The 10,664-nt window shown below is 45.4% G+C and overlaps 1 long non-coding RNA gene across 1 annotated transcript; it reads left to right on the top strand.

Annotated features, from left to right (window-relative positions):
- Positions 1–2,856: 2,856 nt before the first annotated feature.
- LOC121718551 lies at positions 2,857–9,825 on the top strand. The gene is made up of 2 exons (XR_006033971.1): positions 2,857–3,368; positions 7,012–9,825. It is a non-coding gene; the product is annotated as an uncharacterized LOC121718551 (long non-coding RNA).
- The last annotated feature ends 839 nt before the right edge of the window (positions 9,826–10,664 follow it).

Raw genomic sequence — 10,664 nt, 5'->3', positions numbered from 1 at the left:
ATGTTAATTTCCCAACATTCCTTTAAGGGTTAATACGAGCTAATGGTGGTCTCTGCTGTTTTCCCCTGCATGGTAGAGTGGGATCTGGGTTACAGTAAGTGCCTCATACATGGAGTTACATCACGGGATCAAAAGAGTATATATACTTATACTTATACATCAGCCTCTTGTATCCAAGGAGACCATCATATCATAAATTTATCATTTTACTGAAATTAGGAACGTTTTGGTAGGTCGGTACAGGTTCTGTACCGATGGGCCAAACAGGACTTCATCAAAAATCGTCCAGCCCTTTGCAACCCTATACTCCGGAGACGGGCAGTGCAGGTCACAGATGACCCAAGCGCCATCCTCCTGCAGCCCTCCTTCAACAAGCGCCACGGGATATTTTTACACCTTGGCAGAAAACTCGCTATCTGCTCTCATGTCATCGGCTCTCTCTCTCGGCTCACGTTGGTCTTTCTCGGCTCACGTTGGTGATGTTTCCATGCGCCACTGCATGCCAGGTCCTGAGTTTACCTGATCTGGACAGGGGTCAGGACGTGGCACTCACAAGATGCGTCCCATGGATGTGAAAACTCAGATGGACCTCCGTTCATGATGCAAACGATCCCCCCCAGTACTGGGCCTCCAGAGTCCCTCTGAGATGACCGTCATCCCTCAGTGCTTCCTGAGGAGGACGTAGGTGACAAGGGCCAACAGGCCAGCGGAGAGCATGCCGATGATGCACTGGTGGACGGTGATGGCACTCTCCAGCGTGTGGATGCGCTCCTCCATGGCGTTGGTGTGGATGTAGTCGTAGATGGACACGCTGATGCTCCAAACGGCCCATACGGCGTCCACCACTGCCTTCATGGTGGGGGACACCATCCGGCCGCCCAGTGCTGACCCCCCAACGCGGGGTCACAGCCTGCTCCCCAACCAGCCACCCTGAAGAGATGAACACCGACAGGTGAGGCACAACCACACCAACACATTCCTCTGCATCTGATGGAGATTATTACTGCTTCATAAGTAGTGATTAGAACCACAGGCCATAGAGAGGAATGTTTGACTTGGATTATGATATTCCCGAAAAGGTACGTGGGTTCATGAATTAGAAAATGGTTTTGCAAATAGGCCCAACTCCTAAAGTGAATCTCTTTACAGTGGTACCACAGGCTCCAGTACCTGTTCAATTCCTTAGGCTGCATAATGTGGGTCCAGTGATTATTTAATAACAACCTCCTGAAACATGAGAGTGCTGGCAACACATTGTAGCAATTGTGACTACGCATTGTGTTGCGCAAACTTAAATAAAATTAATTAATACTTTTCACCGTTCACAATGCTATGGAGTCTGTGAGGGACAACTCGTGCCACTACATGCCAAAACGTGTGTATCCATGTGTTAAGACGACGTCATTGCAGTGTAGCCTAAGCAGCCGGGGCCGAACTTCGTTGTTTTCCGAGCAGCTGACAGCTACCACCTGACTGCGTGAGATCAGCATAGAGAGCAGCCATTCGGCCTTGCTCTGATTTCACATAGTTTCATCAAATAGCCCACAGCCTACGCGTTTCCCTATTTATAATTAAATAAACTTAAAAGAAACCACTGCGCTGCTTCACATTATTTTTCTACAAGCCCTTGCATACAAATGACCTCAGAATTACAGAGACCGAGGCCGATAGGCTGGGGGATATCGCGCTGTGGGTTAGCCTAAATAATCCCAAGAATGTCAAACAAATCGATAGTTTCAAACCACCTTGACATGGTGTCATCGAAGACTTTATCGAATAGTGCCTCCGCTGGCATCAATAGTTATAGAACAAGTCCCAGAGACGCGCCCGACCGGTCGATGGCTTAGGCTACCCAAAAATAACAAACGTGCAGAGCATAAAAACAATGCTGTCACTTACCCAAAGACTGCCGATATGGAGAGTGTTGCACAACGTGAGTGGATGCACATCCGGGCTGTTATGTTAATTACAAATGTTATATTACAATGGATAGGACTAGCTGTATCGAGCAGTAATTTGACATCGCTGATGGGGGCGCGTCACAGAAAAAGGCGTGTCCTAGGCTGTTCAGTCTAACCTCGTCATATATTAAACGGTGGATCGTGTGTATTCGTATACAAAACAAGATACAACACAAGATATTTTACAAAGAGTTGACATAATCTACATTTGTCAAATAGCCTTACATTCTCCCCCTCCCATTACACTGACGTCGTTTTAACAAAGGATAGTGTCTTCGCACAAAACATGTCCCAAACAGGCAGGCAAATTTGGCTGTTATAGGTTATTGCCTAACATTTTTGCTAACCCGAATAGCTTTGGTTTCGTAGGCCTATAATTTTCTTTATTCTATTAACAAGTGTAACTTTCTTTCTCATCGCCTGGAGTCGCACGACACCACAAAAGTTCTGGCATTCTCACAGCAAGCGGCAATGAGCCTCAAATTACGCAATTATGTTGACTGACAACAGTAATAGGTAGGTAATTATAGTAATTGACCACCACTAATGAAGACCACTTCATTCAGCATAATGTATATTTTAAGACCTGGTCTGATGGGTAAATTTAAGTTGAACTTTAAAATGATGTCATTTTTCTTTATCCAGCGCAGAAGTCTGCCTCATGGCCAATCAACGCCTAGACCTGTCGTACAGTGGCAGACCGAAAATTACAGCGCCCCTCTCCGGTAGACTGAACTAAATGGCAATGCTCAACTCGAAGCTGTGCTAAACGCCTGAAATAACTAGCTTCCAACCAGCCAACTACAGTAGAATTCCATTTCTGGGAGGTCCCAGCATGTGGCTGCAATAGCACATATCTGGTCCATCTCGGCTACCAGTTAGTGGCGCATCAGCACTGTATGACAACACAACAAAACGTCTAAGGTAACCAGATGGATTGTGCATTAACACCAAGCACATGGGGTCGCTCTGCGCGAGCAGACCATATTTCAGGAATTTCTTTAAAGGCTCTGGCATTCATGAATACATGATACAATGTTCCGCTCGAGAATGGAGACTTTTCCGGACTGGTGAAGGACAGTCCACTTTTTTTTCCGCCAAAGAAAATGTTGCAATTAGTCCCCGAGGATAGGCTTTCTTAATCGGCGTGTGTGCAACACCGCAAATAAGAGGGGTGCGGTGTTGAGATGTGAAGTACCAAGAACTTCGCACTCCACGGCAACATTGTCGATTCTTCAAGCGGGAGGCTTTTCACAAGTGGAGTCGCTTAGTGGAAGTGTTGTGGCTCGGGAGATTACATGACAAAGAAGACATCGGCTCATCTCTACATCTGAGTCTATTTCTTATAAAACCTCAAGTCAACCATTGGTCCTGCAATCGTCTGACAACGGACTTCACATTTGACAGGTAATTTGTGCCCGACGCTGTTAATCGCATGTGGGTCAGGTCTGAATAGCTTTATTAATATAAATATTTTTGAGTAGCCTAAATAAGGATATGGCTATAGAAGAACTGAGGTAAATAAAAGAGTTTTGGGCGGGTTTTCTATTAGACCTGTGGACTATGGAAATTCGAACAACTAAACCTGAAACAATTATAAAGGAGAACATCGTATAAGTGTGTTCGAGATTGGGTCTTTGCGGGCAAGGTGAATTTCATCATTAAATCAACTGGCCTACAAAGTCCCAGTTTTTGGCACATGTGACCGACGCGGAGAACCACAATTAGTTTAGACATGCTTCAAATGGCACCAGACAAATTTATTTCTGTTTCTTCTTTAAATGAAAAGTAATTTTAGATTCAATTCAAAGGTCAAACGTGGCTAAAATGGAATGATTCGAGATAACCTCATTACAGAAACAAACGAAATTGCCTACTGAATATCAATGAAAACTAGGTGTGTGCTTTCAATACTAAATCATATGTATGATCTGGATGATTAGAATGGGTCATTCAAGTTATAAAATTAAACATCATGTAATATTAAATAAATTATCCCCCTCTGTAAATACATAGCAATAGCCTAATTTCATTAGAAAGTAAACCTCAAATTATCTTGCACCAAAACATGTTCAATTAAACATAAGTTCTCCATGAGGTAGTAAAAGAATACTTGGGTCTCTTTGTGTGAAAGCAAAGACCATTTTGTCTAAGAAATTTACCACTAAAGATAAATTATATATACAGCATCATAATGAAAATGCGCCAATATTATAACCCAGATTATTTGTAAGAAATAACACAAGACATTTGGAACATGTTATGGTAATGGATGGTATTTGTGGAGCATTTTTAAGAGGCCTTAGAGAGTTGCGTTGCTTGTTTTGAGTTGTGGCTAAACTTTCTCAGTCCTGTTCTTCTGAACAACTGGAGTTATGACATGTTGACATGGAAAAAGTAGTTATACCATTATTACATTTAAATCTAGTGCAGATCTTAAATGATCAAATTCTAACTTATTAATGATTTTTTTTACTATACTCATAATTTATCATTTACTTCCCTGTAGTTGCAGTGTTCATTACACTGAATTCAACTGAAATAGTTCAGTATGTTTGATCTAGTAACATATCCAGCTATGATAATTTCACAGTGTAAGGTGTTAGACAGAGCAGGCCCAGTGAGCACATGGATTCCCGTGAGGCGGGTGGGTAGTTGGCCTTTGTGGACGAGCTGCTCCACGCTACAAAGCCAGTCGGCCGGTTAGGAGTAGCACGGGGAGGGCGCTCAGGAATTTTGGGATATCCACCAAGTGGGCTGATTAAGTTTGTGATATTAAACAGCGCAGCGGCCCTGGCTGCCAAGAGCTCCTCTGTGGAGCTGTGCGCTGTCTCAACTCCAATCAGTCTCCTGCCTGTCAATTATGCCGACCGCCACAGATCCATTTTAGGTCGAGCGTCTTAGTCCCCGTACCTCATTTCAATGAATTTCCCATGATCAAGGTGCCATTCAGGGAAAATGTGTCTCTCACTGCTAAAGGCCTGGAGTGCCTGTAAGTCTGGCACAACAGCGGCAGCCATCGCCACGCGAGCGCTGTAGCCAAGGCACAAATCACATTAGAAATAAGTCATTTTGGAAATGATGCCCGCCACGGGAGGAATTCCACTTATTCAATTGACCCCGTGCATGTTTGCTTTTTTCTCTGTACAAACTGCAGGCGTTTGTGAGACCCTCCTTCCAGAAGAATCAGAGCGCTGAACTCACCCTGTGATAAAATGCCTGTGCAGGCTTCAGTAGAAGTCCCTGTTATAAATACACAGTTTATTGTATAAACCCTGGCGCACACACTTGATCAGTGTAAAAACACGACCCAGTTCCAAGTGCTCAATTGTGGGGCGACGGAAAGAATGAATGTGCCGCTTTATTTAAGCTACGGTATGTTTTGCCTAACATGTTAGATGAGAGTTATAAAAAGCCACTTCACTCTAGAATGTTGTACATCTGTTAATTAACGTATCACAGAATGTTTTTCACATTCCCACGTCTAGCAAACCCAAAAGTGGTATAAAGTGCCCATGCCAATTTGCAACATTCCTCAGCTCGTAAACTAATAGATGATACTCCTGCCATGATTGCCCTATTACAGGACAGAACAAAAAGAGTATTCAATGTAGGTCGTGAAACGTCGGAGATTGGCTAGTGAGGGCAGTCGAGGAGGACCATGCAAAATAAGGCAGCAAGAAAAGTGAGGGACTTTTGGGGGCAGCTGTGTTTTACTGACCCAGTCATAATGCCCCTAAAAATCCTTATTGCTCTTGCAATTGTCAGCACATCTCCTCATGCATGGGCTATTCGGCCTCGCACCTCCTCCGTGCGTTCCACAAACTTCACACACTGTTGCTCGCGTGTGTGTAACACCACGGTGGGGATGCATCACATGTTCGGTGTGTGCCAAGGGACCTTTTTTGGGTTCCTTTTGTCGAGCCGGTAATTGAGGGTTTGCCTACTGGTCTAAGAAAAGTAGCCTACATTACATTACCCTTAATGTCCCGTCAGAGACGTGTTTTCACTGTGCGAGTCTGTAAGGAGCTACAGTTCTAATGAGTTCAGAGTTAAGTAAATACACTGCCAATACAGATGCTGAAACGAAAGCCAACAGGGAATGTTTTTTCTGCTGTGTTCTAAAAATATCCCGAGACCGTGCCATATTGGATGGTGAGAAGCTCCTGTTGCAAGGCAGGCAGTATATCTTATGCATATAAAAGCGACTCGGTTGCCAACGTGCGAGCAGCCGAGTCCCTGAGCCTGACAGGATGTCATAATTCCCTTTGTCAAATGATTCTCTTTGTTCGCATAACGTGCTGACACAACGGCTTTGACTCCTGCGTTCTCTTGCCATAACACCAAAAGACTGGGTGGGGAGATGTGGGAGAAAAGGGGGAGAGGGGGAATACCGGTGGAACAACTGTGTGTGTGTGTGTGTGTGTGTGTGTGTGTGTGTGGGAAAGAGAGAGAGGGAGAGGGACAAGAGCGATAGAGTGAGAGGTACCGAGAGAGAGAGAGAGAGAGGACAGGCATGTCTCCTGTCCTGCATCCGTCTCCTTGTGATGAGTCATTTGAGGCCATTCTCACATGTCTCTTCCTCTGGGACGTCCAACTCAAGCTCAGACTCCGACCGACCACAGGACAGGCTCTGAGCAGAAAGAGTGGAGCCCATGACTCAGGCCCATACGCAGCACTGAGAGAAAGAGGGAGGGAGGGAGGATGAGAGAGAGAGAGAGAGGGAGGGAGGGAATGACTCATCACCTCGTGTGGAATCTCATATGGCTATCACAGGACCACAGCGCTTCCCTACTCTTGTGCTCTCCCTCCTTCTCTCTCTCCCTCTGTGTGTCTCTCTACCTCCCTCTCTTTCTCTCTCCCTCTGTGTCTCTGTTTCCCCGTCCAATTGATGTGTTTACTAGAGTCGGACAGTGTGTCAAACAACTCCCTTTTCCGCACATACTGCATTGTGGGCCAGAGCTTGTTTGTGTGTGTCTGAGAGAATTCCCAATGACAGCAGTATGCAGGGAACAAGTGTGTGTGTGTGTGTGTGTTCTGTGTTCACCAGTGCTCCGTGGCTGAGGAGAGGAAGGAGGACCATCGTGTTACTGGTCATGAGTGAATGAATGAGCACCTCCACAGCACACAGAGCAATGGTAATCGTTTCCATGGGGACAGAAGGGTATGTCGTTTAAACACAAGCTCTTTGTGTGGACAATGAATGAAATGATGTCGGTCAAGGTAGGCAGTGTGCATTGTTTTTTTTAGAAAAGTGTCCCTGCCCCTAAAGGAGCTATAGAAATATATGACTTCTTTATTATTTATTATTGGGAGAAGATGATGAGATACAAAGAATTTAACAATCTGTATGGGTAGGTTTTTCCCACTACTAAGCTGTTTCCTGATAGCCTCAGACTGAGGGAAAGTTCATGTGTCAAAGAGCATTTCTGATGTTTCTGTGCTCTAGTGTGCCACAACAGGTATTTCAGTTGTTCTCTCTTCTTGTCTCTTTTTGAAGTTTTTCAGTTCAGTTCCACCCAGGCTGCGAGCCTTTGACACAGCAATGGAGTCCATGAGTCAAGTAGCGCAGCTACACCTTCAGAGCCCCCGTGACTTGCAAGCTGATTTATGGACATACAGACAAGTAGCGAGATCAAAGCGTGAGAGCACCTCCGTCTGACAATGAGGGACGATGGGCGGAGGGGTTGGCAGGCGTGGGGTGGGGTGGGGTGGGTGGTCGATGAGTCACCGTGAGATCTGGGCACACCCTGTAGGCGAGCCTGGGCTCTCCTCTCCCCGTCCCGTGCGCTAGCTGGATGCCGTCTCGTGCGCTAGCTGGATGCCATCTCGTGCGCTAGCTGGATGCCGTCTCGTGCGCTAGCTGGATGCCGTTGGCTGGCTGGGCGTGGACTGACAAAGGCGCCGTGTGCCCCGCGCTCAGGAGTCAGGAGCCGTTGAGCAAACACGGGCGCACAAAAGCCAGGACAAACAAGGAGGTCCCCCCCCCCCCCAAAATTATCCCCCAGAAGAAACAAACTGCCCCAACCTGAATTTGGCCCAATGGTTTGAAACGCCCACCGATAAACCTCGAAGGTCCTCTTGTCATAACATCTCGAGTGATTGTCTTCTCCCCAAACGCAGGATAGATCTGTGATCAGCGTATTTTAACAGCAGGCATGTGAGCCAGTGCCGAGGTTGTACACTTCAATAATTAGCCAGAGGAACACAGTTAACGTTCCAAATTTGTGATGACGGATTGATTATTATTGAATTTATTAATTCATTTCAACAACCACTGCATGAATTGCATTATTAATATGTGCATGCCGCGCTTGTTTCAGATGTGGGGCTGGTTATGTGAAGAGATCAAGCAGAGCAGCTCCCTTGGGCATGATGGGTCCACAGCACTGGGCTGACAGCGTATTTTAACAGCAGGCAACAATTTAGCCCTCCTCCAGCCGGCTGGCGAACCCATCCGTGTATTGCCACTGTAAACAATACAAATGCTGTGCAGTGTTGCACAATGGAGGGCCATATGAAGAAGCTGGGGGTGGGGGTGGGAGAGAGGTTATGGAAACACCCCACACAGCTCCCAGGCTCTGCCTTCAGGCCCGGGCTGCAGGCCATGCGGGGGGATCTCCTGACTAACGACAGCATTCATGACTGTTGCATTCTGAAAAAAAATCCCATATTGTCTGTTGTCATATGACGACTTCTGTAATTTGGGTTTATTGTTGTGAAACAAATTAGCAACTGTGGAAGTACACCCCCAGTTGGAGTTGGTCTGCTCTGTGCATGACCGCATCCCATACGACCTCTCCTATTATTTTCCTTTGGTCTCAGGTGGCATGTCCTATAAATGTGGTGGCCACTGAAAGAAATCAAATCTGACCTGGGAGTGATCCTGTTCCTGGTGGAGTAGTTTTGTTTTCCTCTCCCTCCTTAGTCTTAAGGCCCATTTTGTCATGTCGGTTCTGGCTAGCAACAACTCTGCTTGCTTATGCTAAAACTAGCATCCAGACTGCATTTAATCAGCGTGTCCTTATATATGTGAGAAATATTTGTCAGGTTGAGACAGTCCCAGTATATTTGAGACGCTGACTCATCACGGAAGCATTCGTTGGCGTTCTGAGACAACCACTACTCTCTGTGGCAGTTGAAAGTATTAAACATGTTTTTGACTAGCTTGGGATCAATAGTGTATGCTAGCAAAGCGTGACCATTTACATTTCAAAAGCCAGCTTGAGTTGTGTTTCTGCGCTCTCTAGAATGTCGTGTGCACAAACGAAATGCCATAGATATGAGGCTCATTATCAGATTGGGACAGGAGCGGCCATGTGTGCTAGTGGGGGTCTGAGCTAACACCAGGCTGTGGACCTTCAGCTCGCAAATAGCTTTTGGCTAGTTTGACAATTATACAATTTGAATGGGTAAACAGGGATGATGCATTTGACATATTAACTGTTGATTTGATTAATCAAACTATTGAACTGAACTGTTGACATATTAACTGTTAGAGTTGATTAGTCAAAGCTTCTGTTTTACATCAATGATAAAATGAGAAAGTAGTTCAAAAGGTAGAATGTTTTTTTCATTATTTATTCATCTATTTGGATCTAAAATGGTACACATACCTCATTGTTGAGCAGTAGGCTAAGAGGCATATTAATTACTGATTGATTACTAGCCATCTGTAACTTGTATTACAACTCCAGGGGCCTCAGGTGACCAATTGCTCAGCTGCGCGCCTACTGGGCTCTCTGGCCAGACGCTCCGCATCCAACAGGCGGTCTGTTTGACCCCTCCAAAATCAACATAACTGATATGTCCTAAATCTTGTCAAATATGTTGTGCGCATAAATAAAACCAAAGTCCAAATCTATTTTTATGATTCTGTGTATTTCTTTCTTTTTTGGTGGCTTTGGGGTGGATTTAGGTGAACTTCTACTATTGTGGACCTTTTGTTTCTTATTTTGCAGGGTTGAGTAGTTCATTGTACACAGAGTAGAGATACAACACACACAGGCGCACGCGAGCACACACACACACACACACACACACACACACACACACACACACACACACACACACAGAACATCTAATTTACCCTGGCGAAGGCCTGTATCATCTAACTGCCAGAGCTAAAGCCTTATCCAAGTTGCCTCTTTGTGAGCCAACTGAACACACTGCTGGGTAGACCTCAGCCAACCATTTATGCTGTGAAAGTGAGAATCTGTATCGACCCCAGATATCACGTTCCCTCTATCTTAAGGCAGTACTGCACACAGTTGCAAGGGGCTTACATACAGTACAGTGGACGCCTATTGTGAAGCTTAAGCCGTCGTCTGGCGATAAAAAAACCTTTTGTCAGATTAAAAAAAAGACGTGAGGCAGCTGGTCAGATGCAGTACAGGTTCCCTTCCACCATTTCCTGGTGGAAATCATGCTTGCCCTTTTAGTGAACTTCCAGGGCCATATCAACATGCAAGAAGCCTGTCATTTAGACTGATAGTGTTTCAGAGAAAATGGTTTGTGTCGGTTTACAAGCCCTAAGAGGGAAGAGATGTAAAAATGAAAGACAGACTCAGCCTCAACCAAAACTGGGGCTATAAAATGCTTGTGTGGAAAACATTCTACAGCACACAGTAGACGCTGGACACGTGTGTCGCTGGATGTCACTCTTACAGTGGGGATGCACGTGTGGTGAGATCTGTGTTCAGT

This window comes from Alosa sapidissima, chromosome 9 (assembly GCF_018492685.1).
Source record: "Alosa sapidissima isolate fAloSap1 chromosome 9, fAloSap1.pri, whole genome shotgun sequence".
NCBI lineage: Eukaryota > Metazoa > Chordata > Actinopteri > Clupeiformes > Clupeidae > Alosa > Alosa sapidissima.
This window is presented reverse-complemented; position numbering and strand designations above follow the sequence as displayed.